Source organism: Ursus americanus, chromosome 36 (assembly GCF_024610735.1).
Source record: "Ursus americanus isolate L20-20 chromosome 36, mUrsAme1.1.p, whole genome shotgun sequence".
NCBI lineage: Eukaryota > Metazoa > Chordata > Mammalia > Carnivora > Ursidae > Ursus > Ursus americanus.
Window position 1 is genome coordinate 24,782,620 of NC_142162.1, and position 14,719 is coordinate 24,797,338.

The 14,719-nt window shown below is 41.3% G+C and overlaps 1 protein-coding gene across 2 annotated transcripts in view; it reads right to left on the reverse strand.

The window, feature by feature from the left end:
* The window catches only part of INO80 (INO80 complex ATPase subunit), a 129,966-nt gene extending 116,156 nt beyond the window's left edge, over positions 1–13,810 (reverse strand). The window contains exon 1 of one of the 2 annotated variants that reach the window (XM_045771011.2): positions 13,275–13,810. The gene's annotated coding sequence lies outside the window, so the exon portion shown is untranslated. The remainder of the gene's footprint in view (positions 1–13,274) is intronic. The other variant, XM_045770995.2, reaches the window with a different exon arrangement.
* Between the last annotated feature and the right edge of the window lie 909 nt (positions 13,811–14,719).

A 14,719-nucleotide genomic window follows, 5' to 3' on the forward strand; every position in this document is an offset into this window, starting at 1 on the left:
GCAGACTCCCCGCAGAGCAGGGAGCCCAACATCCTAATCATAGTACTTCTTTTTTTAAAGATTTTATTAGGGGCACCTGGGTGACTCAGTCGTTAAGCGTCTGCCTTTGGCTCAGGTCATGATCCCAGCGTTCTGGGATCAAGCCCCGCATCGGGCTCCCCACTCGGCGGGAAGCCTGCTTCTCCCTCTCCCACTCCCCCTGCTTGTGTTCCCTCTCTAGCTGTCTCTCTTTCTGTCAAATAAATAAATAAAAATCTTTAAAAAAATAAAAACGAATAAAGATTTGATTTATCTATCAGGGGAGAGGGGCACAAGCAGGGGAGCGGCAGGCAGAGGGAGAAGCAGGCTCTCCGATGAGAAAGGAGCCCGATGCGGGACTCCATTCCAGGACCCTGGGATCACGACCTGAGCCGAAGGCAGACGTTTAACCAACTGAGCCACCCTGTTGCCCCACCAGAAGGATTTTTGAAGAAATTGACAAGCTCAGCCTAAAATTTATATGGAAAAGCAAAACGGCACAAACAAGTTTGAAAAAGATGAGCAAAACTGGGAGTTCACACTATGTGATTATAAGAATTGCTAAAAGTTGGGGGCGCCTGGGTGTCACAGCGGTTAAGCATCTGCCTTCGGCTCAGGGCGTGATCCCGGCGTTATGGGATCGAGCCCCACATCAGGCTCCTCCGCTATGAGCCTGCTTCTTCCTCTCCCACTCCCCCTGCTTGTGTTCCCTCTCTCTCTGGCTGTCTCTATCTCTGTCGAATAAATAAATAAAATCTTTAAAAAAAAAAAAAAAGAATTGCTAAAAGTTACAGTAATCATGATGGTATAGTGCACTGGCCTAAGGACAGACAAACCAATGGTAGAGAACACAGTCCAGAAAAAGACCCACACTTATATGGTCACACCAATTCTTGAGGAACAATCCAACAGGGAAAGAAAAGTTTCTCCAAGAAATGGTGCTGAAACAACTGGAAATCCATATTTGGGGGCTTGGGGGGCGTGAACTTCAAACTCCTACCTTATACCATATACAAAAATGAAGTGAAAGATTAATCACAGACTTAAATGTAAAGCGAAAATGATAAAGCTTCTAAAAGAAAACATTAAGAACGTATCTTTTTGAGTTGGAGCAGGTAAAAATTTCTTAGGACGCACAGGTGTGTGGGTGGCTCAGATAAAGTGTCCGACTCTTGATTTCAGCTCAGGTCACAATCTCAGGGTCATGAGATCAAGCCCTGTGGTGGGATCCACACTCAACTTGGAGTCTGCTGGGGTTTCACCCTCTGCCTCCCCGCCCTGCTCTTGTTCTCTCTCTCTCCAAAAATACAAATACTTAAAGTCTTAAAAAAAAAAAATTTCTTAGGACACAGAAAGCACTAACCATGAGAGAAAATACTAACTGACTTAATGAAAATTAAGAACTTCCATAAAAAAAATTGTTAGGGGCGCCTGGGTGGCTCAGTCGTTAAGCGCCTGCCTTCGGCTCAGGTCATGATCCCAGGGTCCTGGGATTGAGCCCCCGTATCAGGCTCCCTGCTCAGCGGGAAGCCTGCTTCTCCCTCTCCCACTCCCCCTGCTGGTATTCCCTCTCTCGCTGTCTCTCTCTCTGTCCAATAAATAAATAAAATATTTTTTAAAAAATTGTTAATCATTCTTTGCTTGGTTTTATTCTTTATCAGTTTGCAAGGACATTAAAAAAAGTCAGTCTGCAGAGGGCAGTGCAAATAATATGTAATCAAGCTAAGTGGCTCCATTTGCAACTCTATACCAAATAGAGGTACAAATTCCCTCTAACACAAATGTCATAACCTTATCAGGCTTCTCATGAAGTCTGAGGAGTTCCAAGGCCACCCAGGTTTACTCCAAAAGATCCTGGTACACTTTCTCTTTTGCAGCTCAAATTAGGATCCAACTTCCAGCCGTGGCCTTAGAAGTATTTTTTTGTGTTCTTCCGGTACCAATCTAAGGTAGATACTAAAAGCTCGCACAACATACACTGTGCTTAAGTAATACTCCTTACTGATAAAATAAACAAGAGTGTCTTCCCTAACTCTCCAATATCTTACAGGAAGCAAGAATTTAATGTATGCCAAAAGCAGCAAACTAAGTAATACCCTTTTCTCTTAGTTGCAGCTATATCACTGTGATTGTTTTTAACCCTAGGTCTTTCTACATTATTTTCTTATCTGCTGTTTGGTAAGTAAGGAATCACAGGCAATACTAGAAGCAGATGGAAGTCTTGGTACCAGAATACTTCCCCTTGGTTCACAGTGTGGATGCTATACTAAAGGCATGAAGTCCATGAAGACTGTTTTTCTTTGGTTTCCTTTTTTAAAAATCACAAATAATTAAAACTGACTTTGAGCAAGATTAAGATTTGAAAATTTTAAATTTTAAAAAGTTAAAATTTGAGCAAAATATCAAAAAATACGGGGGAAAAATAACTTAAATACCCAAAGAGAAAACATAATTCTGCACAGTATAAATACTGATAAGAAACTTAATGAAATTTTCATTTAAATCCTTTTTTCCCTAACCAGTAAAATTTGTATGCATCCACTACGTTGAAATAAAGGTTACAAGTGACTATTTTGCCAAAATGAAACTATTAAAACATCTTTCAGCAATTCTGCAAAAAATAATTGGGAAAAAAAGTTTTTCATGAATATTTTGAGAAAGAGTAAGAGTAATTAGGTTTCATTGAGCATTCATTTCCGGCTCACCATATTACACAAGTTAACAAAAAATAAGCTCACTGGCTTAGCTGGGAAACATTCCTGCATTCACTAAAATGTTTTAGTACAATGTTTCAGTTACTCTTAACCATTAAAAAAGCTTTCAAAGCCAGCCTCAGTTGAAAGCAGAGACTCTAGGGTGGCGTGATGGGAGAAGACAAGGCACCTACACTGAGCAAGAGGACATTAGCGTGAGGGGCTTTCCTGGGTGCTTTCATGATAATACTAGCCCGTTTAATCCTCACAACAATTGAAATCTTTTTCTCATTTTAGTTAAGCTACATAATTTGCCCAAGCTAGAATTAGAACTCAGATCTATTGCTGGTGACACCAAATTTCCAATTCTTCACCACCAGACCTCTGTAACCAAAGCAAAGAAGCCTCCTTATCTGGGTGACCACACCTCCTCCTTGGTTTGCCAACACCGTGTAAGTTCACTGTCCTAAGCATAATTACTAATAGTCCCTCACCCTTCACTTTCAAAAGTATCCACAATTGAACAATAAACTTTTGGTCACCCCAGCACATGGTAAATAAGAAGTAAATAAATCACAAAGCGCTCTTTAAATAAAACCCTAGTTGAACCAAAACTTTCCTTTCGGACCATCAAATATTCACTAAAAGGCTACTATATACCAGACCTTGTCCTCAAGGAACAAAGGCTGACAGAGCCCTCCACAAGCAGGCCAGAAACAATCACTCAAAGGAATCACTATAATAGCATGGGTACGGTCTAGCAAATTAACAAGCCCAGAGTTTACCCAAAACACAAAGTTTCAGAAATAATAACACCCGCATTTTAAACAGAATAAAGAACTTCTAGCTTAAAAAGGATAGCCCTTTCATAAATTTCAAAAATGGCAAAGAAAATATTTTGGCCTACTTCAAAGGCATATTGTGAGGAAGAAAAAAATGCTTATCCACATTTTCCCTTCCCCACTATTCTTCATTAATGACACTGGACTATTATACCAAAATGAAATACGTTACCAAAGATGAAAAAGAATCAATTACAATGCATGTAGAATCAATTACAATGCATGTACTCTCCTCTAGGAGAGTACCATTTCAACTTCCTGGAAAAGTATCTTCACCAAGATAGGGAACAAAAACATCTTACCAGATAATAAAAGAAGTCTCTTTACTAGCACGACTGCCTCTATGGAGTTCTATAGTATACACTACAGACAGAACCTTTGGTCAAACAAGTTTAATCCTCATTTAAGCATTTCGGGTTTATGTATTAGTAAATCAAAAATCCAAAAGGGAGGAACTGTTTCCTGAGGTATCTAATGGACCTTTCCACACGGTAACTTAAAAATATATTATTTTTTTAAAGTTATGCTATGACAGAGGTCCCTGGGTTCTATTTTCATAAGTCTTACAATGAAAAGCACCCATTTAATAACAATTTATCAAAATAAAAATTTGAAAACATAGCTGAAGATCTCTTACTGAAAAACCAGTTATTTCAACAAATTTCACAGCTAGATCCATCACTTCCAAGGAATGAGACCGCTGAGAAAAAGACGCTCCCATAGAAGAGACAAATTAAAGGACTGAACTCAGCAGCCCAGAAAACGTGAGCAACTCATTTCATTCCTCAGCAAAGGGAAGATACCATTAGCTTGCTTAACAGTTACTTGTGAAAAAGTGAGAAGCCTCACAAAGTGCGGGGAAAGTTTAGCTCTCAGTTCCATACAGTTAATCCTCCATTATTACATGAGTGATGGTGAAAGGTTATTACCAAGAATAAAAAGTAAGAGGTATCCATAAATACTCAATGTTCCAAAATTCACTTTTATATTTAGTTGTCCTATACTAAAAGTCAGTTTTCATTTTGAAAGTGAACACACTAACAGAGCAGTTGTGTTGAACTGTGGTCTCCAAAGAAGCCTGAGAAATCAAAGTTCGGGTAATTCTTCCTAGGGACACACCATCTGTAAATAAGCACAAGTTGAACTGTATACTAAATGGATCTTGCTTTTCATTGGTTAGATATTTCAGTCACTTAGATGTGTAAGGATTTTATTAACACTAAATAAATTCACTCTCATTCTCTTCCTTATACAGTCTATACAGTCAATTAGGAAAAGCAGGTATGTGTACATCAAACTACCCTCGATGAACATTTGTTAAATTGAAGTTAGACTTTTTCTTCTATTCAAGAACTGTGAGGGGTAAGGAGGGAGACTCCATTACAAACAATTCCAAATGGGATTCCAAATTTTTTGATCTTGTTTATCAAATACCACTGTAATAAGGAGGCTATATACACATTCTATTGAAAGCTACGTGCCAGGGATGCCTGGGTGGCTCAGTCGGCTAAGCATCTGCCTTTGGCTCAGGTCATAAAACCAGGATCCTGTGATCAAGTCCCACATCGGGCTTCCTGTTCAGTCGGGAGTCTGCTTCTCCTTCTTCCTCTACCCCCCCTTCTGCTCATGCTCTATTAATAAATAAAATCTTACAAAAAAAGAAAGCTATGTGCCAAACATTTTATATGCATATGTACTTTAAATGTGCAATAAGTTATTTAATCCTTTTATGACAGAGGCACTATTATAACCTTCATTTTACAGATAAAGAAAGTGAGCTTAAATAACCTGCCCAAGGTCACACAGCCAGAAGTGCCAGAGCCAGGTCTGAAATCCAAGAAGTCTGACTCCAAAGCCCCACATGCTTAAACTCCAGTATTGTCTGAAAGACCTCAAGCAAACCAGTGGCTCTGAGGACATAAAACTATGCTAATGCAGTACTCCAAACAGTATATTCATTTATCTAACCATTTATTTAGAGCATTTTAGACTAAAAAATATTGATTTTATATTATGGGTTATAATCCAATGCTGCTTAGTTTATTTTGCTGCTCAAATCATTGCAGTTTGGGCCACTGAGAGCTCTTTCAGCTGGCTCCTGTGCTCCTCTGACATAGCCTCCTCATCATGGGGTTGTGCTGTGGTGGTGGTGGTGGGTGGTTGTTGTTAGAGCACTTCCTTACCTTCTGGCACTACAAGATGTTCCAGGCTCATCTTGTATATTTCCTGCCCCGTCCTAGAATCAGCCATTTCTCTAAGGAGCTCTTGTTCCTTGTATTAAGTAATGGTATTAGAAACTAACATCTGGGTTTTAGGTGTTGCTCCTGGGTTTCTTTTAACTTCAGCTGATACAGCACAGTGTGTGGGTATAAACTCAAGCATGTATACAGGTATATAAGTATTTCAATATGTAACCATCTGTATTTTTTTAAAGATTTTATTTATTTATTTGACAGAGAGAGAGAGAGCCAGCTAGAGAGGGAACACAAGCAAGGAGAGTGGGAGAAGAAGAAGCAGACTCCCAGTGGAAGAGCCTGATGCGGGGCTCGATCCCAGAACACTGGGATCACGCCCTGAGCCGAAGGCAGACGCTTAACGACTGAGCCACCCAGGCGCCCCATGTAACCATCTGTATTAAGCTAAACATGAGTTCATGCTAATGTTCCCAACTCTAATCTATTACTACATGAATCATTCTAGCCTCCTTCCCTTGCTTATCTGTAAATTCACACACTGTAACAGTGAGAAGCCGGTCTCTTACCATCTATTTACTAACTGTTCAATTGCAGTATAAATGTATAACAGTATCAAAATTAACCTGTACCTTCATGGGATACAACTTTATGAATTAGATTACAGTGCTTATGTAAAATTCCTTTCGTTTTAGATTCCACTCATTTCCAAGGTTCCTTAGGTCTGCACACCCCTTCTTCATACATTTCTAATACAATCAGATTCTCTTGTCACAGCCTACATTCCTTCCTGGGACCTCTCCACCTCCCAAATGATTTTTGTTTAATTTGTACACATTAAAGTTTATTTTGTGCCATAAAGCCCTATGGGTTTTGAAAAATTCATGTCCTATCCACCATTACGGTATTCGATAAAATAGTTTTATCAAGCAGTATTTTAACTAAATTACACGGTACTAGAAGCACCTGGTGGGCTCAGTTGGTAGAACATGCAACTCCTGATCTCAGGGTCTTGAGTTGGAGCCTACTTAAAAAAAATAATAATAAATTACAAGGTACTACAATCCTCTATGGAAGCAACATGGTTGGGTAGAGAAGCTGAAGTCAAGACCTGTGACTTTAATGCTATCGACAAGCCACAGATAGACTTTAGGACTATTGGCTATCCTCTCAGGGTCCCAAGAGCCTCACTGTAAAATAAGGGGGGTTCAATTAGATAATTATATATATATATATATATATATATATATAGCATTTATTAAACACTGTGTCAGGGATGGTGCTAAGTATTTAACATAGATTATCTTATTCCTAACAACTATATGAAGTAGATACTATTATCTCCATTTAAAAGATGACATTAAGGGGGTGCCTGGGTGGATCAGTTGGTTAAGTCTCTGCCTTCAGTTGGGGTCATGATCTCAGGGTCCTGGGACTGGGCCCTGCATCAGGTATCCTGCTCAGTGGAAGTCTGCTTTTCTCTCTCTCTCCCCCTCTGCCTCTCTCCACCGCTCATTCTCTCTCTTAAATAAAATCGCAAGGAAAAAAAAAAAAAAAAGACATTAAGGCTTCATACTAGCTTGCAGAAAATCACCTAGCCAGGGAGTTGTAAAGACTCTAGAGCAGGAGTCAGGACCGTATGGCCTGCATGTCAAATCCAGCCCACCACCCATTTTTTTATTCTTGATAGGAAAGAATTGTTTTTACATTTTTAAATATGGGGGGAATGATATTTCATGACATGTGAAAATTATACAAAATTAAAATTTCAGGGCCCATAAATAAAGTTTTATTGGAACATAGCCCCACTCATCCACTTACATATTGACTATGGCTGCTTTCACACTGTAGAAGGGCAGAGCCCAGTGGTTGCCACAGAGAAAGTAATGACCACCAAAACATAAGATTTATTATTTGACCATTTACAGGAAAACATTTCCAAGCCCTGCTCTAAAGCCTGAGTCTACTATTACACTATAAGAATGACCCTAAAAAAGGCAAACTATTACTAATATTAGAATAACATCCAAGACAGAAACATTTTAGACCCTAAACTAAAATGTTTAATGTTGCAAAATACCACCTCTTTGAGTTATAATCTTAACTAGAAAGATATTTCTATTGACATCTAATAGTATGCATTACATCAACACAAAGGTTAATGCACTGTAACTATTTTCTTCATTGGTGTATTTGTCCCCACCTTATCTAAGAAAAAGATCGGAGATATTTTCTGCTCAAAAGGTTCAGATTTCAATACTTTATAAACTAAAACTTTAGATAAAACTAATTAAACTGTGAAAATAAAACGGTACTCTTAATCATAGCTAACACTTGTTGAAAGCACTATGTGCCAGAGATCATTCTAAGCAATTACTCATTTATGCACTCATTTATTTCTCACGATTATCCTCTACGAAGTAGGTACAATTATTCTCCTAATTTAACAGATGAAGAAACTGAAGCTTAATGGCTTTCCAAAGGTCATACAGTTAATAAGAGGGAGAGTTAAAATTCGAGCCCAGCTAATCTGGCTCTAGGATCTAGAAGGGGCTCAACTGTAATACACTGCCACTAGATTACAATGCTCTGTTAACAAGGCAGATTCGGGCCTTTAAACAAATAAAAACAATGTCTCAATAATTTTTTTTTTTTAAGACTAAACACTAAGTGCTACTCGACGCCTGGGTGGCTCAGTCTGTTAAGTGTCTGCCTTCGGCTCAGGTCATGATCCCAGGATCCTGGGATGGAGTCCCACATCCCACATCCCCACATCGGGCTCCTCGCTAAGCAGGGAGCCTGCTTCTCCCTCTGAGGGGCGCTGCCACTGCTTGTGCTGTTTCACGCATGCTCTCTCTGACAAATAAATAAAATCTTTACTAAATAAAAAAACAACTAAGTACTACTAATTCCTATCAGCAACTCAAAAGAATATTTAGGTTCATACTTCTCTATGGCACCTAGAGTTTGCATAACCACGTGTTTATCTTTGCAGAGCCCCTCTGCACTTTCCATACAAACACACACACCTGGATTAATTCACTTGAAAACCCCCAGAGTCTACCGCAGTACCTTGAGTGTGGCAGATGCTCAACAAACTGTTGTTGGGAGGGTCAAAAAGCACTCATTAGGCGTTCAATAAATATTTATTGAATGAACAAAATAAGGAGTTTCATAAACCATTAGGTACAAGCATCATTAAATGGTTTGTTGACCTGAAATGAACTAGGACTGGATCACAAGTCTCTGGCTTTGTAACCCTTACGTTGTGTCTGGTTTGTTCTTGAGCCTTAACCAACCTTCTGTCCTAATAAGTTTCATAAACAAACCACTCATTATACACCTGTCAAACAATATTCATTTTTCAAGCTAGTTATAATTTTCCAGGATTACAATGCATGGTTTTCCTAATTCAATATAATTTAATCACAGTCCATCCCAGTCTTCATCATTCCATTATCGAGTCAAATTTCTTTATCTTCAGGTGAAAGCCTTACCAGTGCCTTCATATTTATACTGACATTTTCTGAAAACTTCCCTCCTGATTAATTTATTCTTCCTTGAGGTGCAATAATTGGAATCCATTCTATAGTCTAAGAGTGGATGTATTGTGGTTTTGTACCAAGATAATGCAGTCCATTTTTATATTTTCTTTTACATACCTCTCCAGGGAATGACTAACATTTTGTTGGCTTTCCGGCAACACTCAGGCAACATTCTCAGGGATAAAGTGACCCAAACATTCTTTCTACCATACTGCTGTTCACTAGCCATTTTTCTGTTCGTGCACAAAAATATGACAGATTTACCCACAGTTTGGTCTACTTAGCTACCACCTTCTTCCACAGAAGAGCTAGCTGGCACATGCAAACCTGAAGGTGCCTTGTTTGTTCTTTTACAAAAAGTAAAAATAGTTTTAGTACCATTACCACCAAAAGATTAGTACCATCAAAGATGAACTCTATATCTGAATACCCTGAGTAGATCCTATATGCCATATGGACCGTTCCTTCCTACTACATAACAAATAGTTTCCCGTCTCCCAAATAAAAACTAAATGTATGTCATGGCCTTTGGTGTGTTTATTTCCTCAAAGACAAAAATAAACCAACATTCATCAATATGCTGTCTTATTTAATATGTCATTTAATTTCAGAAGAGAAAATCATTATCCCCATTTTACATATAAGGAGAACTGAAACTGAAAGAAGTTGAGTAGCTTGGGGCACCCGGGTGGCTCAGTCAGTTAAGCATCTGACTCGGTTTCAGCTCAGGTCATGATCTCATGGGTCCTGGGATGGAGCCTTGTGTCAGACTCCATGCTCAGCAAGGAGTCTGCCTGGAGATTCTCTCCTTCTCCCCCTCCCCTCACTCACATTCCCGAGTGCACTGTCTCGTTCTAAAATAAAAATGGAAATCTTAAAAAAAAAAAAAAAAAAAGTTGAGCAGCTTACCCAATAGGTAAGTGGGACTCAAACCCAAATCTTTTTTAGCCTAAAAACAATGTCCCTCCATCACACTACCAGGTTTCCCCTTAGCTAAACTATCCCTTGCTCTTTCCATAAGAAGTCATGTTCATGTTCTTGTGAACATGAACTTAAGAGTCAATAATCCTACTTCTTGATAGGAAAACACTGGTTTGCCCCATATGAAATCACTTAGCGTGTCCATAAACCTGGATGGAAAAAAATTTCCATCCTTATTTTCACTAACCTATAACTGAAATTAGCATTTCCTTCAATTCTGAATGTAGGCAGCACAGCCCATAGGTATGAGACTTTCACTAGTCATTTAATTCAGTAATAAAAAGGAAATTTCTTACATCATTAATTGTTTTCTAAATATGTGAACTATATTTTATACATTTAAATGTCATATTCTGAGAAGGCATTCACAGCCTTCTTTAGACTGCAAAGGGTCCAGGGCACATAAAAAACATTAAGAACCCTGCTCTATAGGGGTGCCTGGCTGGCTCAAGTTGGTAGAGCATGCGACCCTTGATCTCAGGGTTGTGAGTTCAAGCCCCACACTGGGCGTGGAGCCTACTTTAAAAAAAAAAAAAAAAAGAACCCTGCTTTATAGACCATCACACAGGCTATCAATCCTTGGTACTGAAGGTTTATAAAAGCATGTCACACAGTTGATTCACTGTCTTTTAGTCCACTGAAAATATGGATAGCATTTAGTCCCAATGATTTTTTTTTTAGTATCTGATTTGTCAACTATTTACTATTACTGATCTCCTAATTCTGACCTAACATATATAGAAATCTCTCTAACGTACTTATTAAAGCCAAGCATTAAGGTTTGTGATCTTTTCAACACTAAGCAAACCTACGCCATCAAGATTAGCAAGCGAATCCAAAGCTCTATAGCTGAATTCCTAACTTAATGTACAGCCACAGTCTGAACGCCTGTGCTCCCCCAATCATATGTTGAAATCCTAACTACAAAGATGATGGTATTGGGGGGGACCAGAGCCCTCATGATTAGGATGAGTATCCACAACAGGTGTTTAGTAAGTATTAGCAACTATGCTCTTCTCATCCTCTGCATGCTACAGCCTATCATATCAAAATGCTCATGCTTAAGATTCAACTTTAAAACTTGTCATCAACTTCACTGATTTTCCCACACAAATTCAAAGTGTCACATTAACCCTATCCCGTCCAATATCTCAAAAATTCACTGCATCCCAGCATTTATATTTTGTGTGAACTCATGTGTTGACATGTTAAAACCCCAAACCAGTTTTAATCTTCTGGAGGGCAGAGAGGTGTCTATTACTCTCTCCTTAGCCCTATGTCTACACAAGTAACAGCACTCAAAAGCTGTTACAATACCATTCCTTGGTAGTACTATGACAAATTCTTATTAAGTGAAGCTATAACACCATAGTTTATGGTCTGTTGCTTAGACTTATTCACATTTCTACCTTATGTCCTCAAAATGTTTTTATTAGTCATAAAGTTTTCGAATCAATTTGTGCTCTTTATAGTTACTTCCTATTAAAAGACATGGATCTTTAAATATTAGTTTGGATTCTTCTGAAGCAAAATAAAGAGGAAAAGAACACAGGAAACTAAAATAACAGAATTTAACCCCAAAGCACAAATTCATTTTATTATGTAGTAGGCATGTGACTTTTACCACATATAATAATCACAAATTGTTGATTTAAAGGAAAGCTTGAGAATTTCAAGCATAAAACACAATGGGAATGGAATATTATTTGGCAACAAAAGGGAACAAAGTCCTGACACATGCTACAACATGGATGAACCTTGAGAGCATGTTAAGTGAAAGAAGCCAGTCACAAAAAGACACACTGTATGATTCCCTTTGTACGAAATACCCCAAATAGGCAAATCTATAAAGACAGAAAATAGATTAGTGGTTGCTAGGGGCCAGGGGAAGGGCTGATGAGGAAGTGACTGCTAAGGGGGCTTCTTTTTGGGGTGATGAATTACATACTGGTGAAAGCTGTACAACTCTATGAGTATATTAAAAATCACGGAACTGTACACTTAGAAAGTGTAAGTCTTTTGGTATGGGAATTATATTGCAAAAAAGTTGTTACTTAAAAATAAATAAAATGCGGCCACCAACAAACCACAAGGAAAATCTCCTTGGAAAAGGAAATCATGAAAAGTCACTGATTGGAAAAGTAAGCTGGTTACCTGTGATTCTAGAGAAGTCTAACTACTAATTCCATCTCCAAATCCTACCAACAAGTACTCAAACATGAAACTAGGCAGTGTATGAATCAAAAAATTCGGGCACAGTTGGCTGTAAACTAAAATAGTGAGTGCCTTCTTGGGCTCTATCACTCCTTAACTATAGGGGGCTTCCACCCTAGCTGATTACGGAAGTAGTAGTTTTCATCAGCAAGCTCAAGAAGGAATGTCAAAATAGGATGACACTTGCCTAGACGTTCTACAAAAGCCTAAAAGACCACAAAGGGTATCCCCTACACACTCCTAAGTAGTACACGTGTTAGGCTGTCCCCACCTAACACCAACAAGCAGCATGCACCATTTATTTACCCATAACCCAACTTGCTCCCCATAAACTGACATACTACCAAGCTCTTAGATCTCATTTGTTTAAGAGGACAGATAAAGCCCTCACAGGGTTCCCACTCGAGCTCAACCAGCCCCCGCCCTGACCCACCCCACCCCCAAACCCACACACGTGTTAGCCCGACACCGCCCCACCGGGTCCCACGTGCACCTGGTCTAACACACTCCCCACGTGTGGGCGCCCCACGGGCTTCCTCGGCTATCTGAGGTCACCGCGTGACCCCGGGTCTCTAGAGGTATGAGAGGGGAAAGGACGAGGCCCAAGTCCCTGAGGTCCCAACCCTACGTGGAGTGTCCACACCCATCCTCCCCACTAACCCCAACAAATCCAAGGGCCGGGGGCGACGGCCCCTTTAAGACGCGGCCCAGTCGTCGCCCGCAGAGAGGGGCGCAACGGGGCCTACACAACCCCCCCTCCGTTCGCCCGCCCACGTCTAGTAGCCTCACCTCGGGCCGCCGGGCCCCGCCGCCGCGGCGGCGGCGGAGGGGGGGCGGGGTGCGGGCGGGGTCCGAAGGGGGGGGTCGCCCCGCCGACGGTGGAGCCGCGGTTCGCTGAGGCCGGGGGACGGTGACTGCGTTGGGCGTGGACGCTCCTAGCTCGCTCCCTCGGCGGCTCCTGGGACCCCAAGATGGCGGCGGCGCTGAGGCGGCTGCGGGCGCTGGGCCGGCGGCGGCGGCGGCCACTTTCACTCACTGAGAGGAGCGGAGCAGGGACACGGGGAGCCATGGCGGGGGGGAGGAGAGGCGCCATAGCCAGGCCAGAACAATCGAGCCGCTACTCAGCTAGCTTACCCCTGCCCCGCCCACGCTCGCAGATCGTCGCCAGCCCGTGGCCTCCCGCAGTGCCGCCGCCGTCGGCCTCGTGCAGCTCGCACCCCGCCGCTGCCGCCTGACGCCCAGTGCGGACTGGGGTTCGGGGGGAGACCCTGATCCATGCCATCTGAGTGCAGATTGGTCGGGGCTGGGACTGGCGAAGATTGCCGAAAGGCGGCGGGGAGGAGGAGGAGGATGTCATCGCTAGAGTGAGCAAGCAGATCTCGCGGGAGCAAATGTCGCGAGACCTCTCCGGTCCTGCAACCGCCGGAGAAAGGTTACTTTCCCCGGAAGTAACGTCAATCGAAACGGCCCGGGATCCTGGGAATATTCGTTTCCGCAGGCAGGCGGTGGGAGGATGCTAGTGATTAGTTTGCTAGGGGCCACTGAACCCTGAGATCACTTGAGGGAAAGATCAGGCTGGGGTACGATATTTTATCCTGTTTGTGGCCACGTTGAGCGTGGTTGTACATCGTTGGGAAAGTGCCGCTATGTGGAGCCGCTCATTCAGTACAGTACAGTTTTGAGCTCCCCTTTAGGGCTTAGGGACCAAGACCACGATGCTGTGGCATAGTTAGGCAGATGCCTAAGTGAAAGCTCCAGGATTCAAGGACGTGGAAACTCACAGACCTGTCAGCGGAAATGTCTTCTATTTTCAAACCCACCCACTCAGCCTGATTTGTCTGTGCCAGCTCCACAGTTCAAGCCCTCCGCTACCCACGTTTACTAAAGTTAGTGAGATTCAGTTACCAGGATCTGTGATTAGAAGTACCTAGTGTAAAGCCTAACTGAAGATAAGAATTAGATTTCCTTGAAAGTTAACTATGCTACAGTGTTTCAGTTCCCTCACATTTAATGCTGTAATTCATTTCGATCTGGCCCTTCGCATTTAAGTAGAACAGTATTTCCATAAGGTCATTCAGTACTCTTCTTGTGCTAAACTTACTGCACTTCGGAAAGTTTTGCTTAAAGGCAAAAATACAGACAGTACCCTTTGTGAAACAACAAAGAGGACATAAGAAAACACACAAGTATCTGTTGCGGGGCTGGGGGGGGGGAATAAACTAGAAATTAAAGTG